Raw genomic sequence first — 1,058 nt, forward strand, 5'->3', positions numbered from 1 at the left:
CACCTAGAAGAATGTTTGACAGCAAAACAATTGAACCGGTCTGAGGGCCACAGATTAAAATCACCCACCTTGGGCGTGGTAGCATAACTTTCTGTACACTAGATCAATGTAGCTCTCTCTATGTTGTCATTGTTATTGTTCTTAGGTGCACTCTTTCATTAGCCACGGTGATTGATGCACAGGGACTTTTTTCAAACTCTTTGCTATAGTAAACTGTGTTGCAGTAAACATGAATTTGAGTATGTTCATTTGGTGACGTTTTCTTTCTGTCTTGTGACTTAGTTGCTGTAACATGGAGCCTGAGAGAAGTGGGGGGAAGTTGCTTGTAGAGTCAGACTTGGAAATAACACTCTTTTATATCTTTGCCAGGTCTCTTGAGGTGACATAAAGACTGTTTCACCCGAGGAAGAACCTCCTGTCGCAACCCTTGAGCGGCATCAAGGAATTTGTGCTTCACTCTCCATCTTCTGCAGAAACTTCGTCAGCATCAGGCTCCCCCACATTCAGTGATCCTGCAGAAGACAGCCTCTTCCATGGGTTTCCTTGCCCCCTGGTCTTGGTGTGGAAGTCCTCATAATTATTGAAGGTTGTGCATTTGCCCCACCCCAGTTACCTCAGTTTTGCCTGTTCCTCACTCTGTTCGGTGCATCTGAATTCACCTTTGCTCACATTACTTTTATAAAAATTTTCTTGAATAAACTTTGTTTGGAAATTATCTCTTTCCTATGGCTTCAAAAATAGAAACAGAAATAAAATAGAAAAGGTGTGTTACTTTGTAATAATTGATTTTAATTATATTGCAAGATATTCTTTAAAAGCAAGAATGATGAAACTTCTTCTCCCAGACTTGTGATGTGATATGTTATGAGGCAGGACCCGTCCTTGCAGAAAGGTGAAAGGTGTCATGGGAGGGGAAGAATAGGGTCAGGGGAAACAGGAAGACTTTCAACAAGATAAATTGACTGACACAGTGGCTGTAAACAGCAAGCTGAAGCCCAGCAGAGACTGTGAAAATGGAGCAGGAATGCACAGGGAGTCATTTGGTTGCTGGCTTGAGG

The 1,058-nt window shown here is 42.2% G+C and overlaps 1 protein-coding gene across 1 annotated transcript in view; it reads left to right on the forward strand.

Moving 5' to 3' along the window:
* The window catches only part of LOC102854204 (DLA class II histocompatibility antigen, DR-1 beta chain-like), a 58,229-nt gene that overhangs the window by 37,036 nt on the left and 20,135 nt on the right, over window positions 1-1,058 (forward strand). The window lies entirely within an intron of this gene.

Source organism: Elephantulus edwardii, unplaced genomic scaffold (assembly GCF_000299155.1).
Source record: "Elephantulus edwardii isolate Elephantulus edwardi_28Jun2011 unplaced genomic scaffold, EleEdw1.0 scaffold00017, whole genome shotgun sequence".
In the NCBI taxonomy this organism is placed as follows: domain Eukaryota; kingdom Metazoa; phylum Chordata; class Mammalia; order Macroscelidea; family Macroscelididae; genus Elephantulus; species Elephantulus edwardii.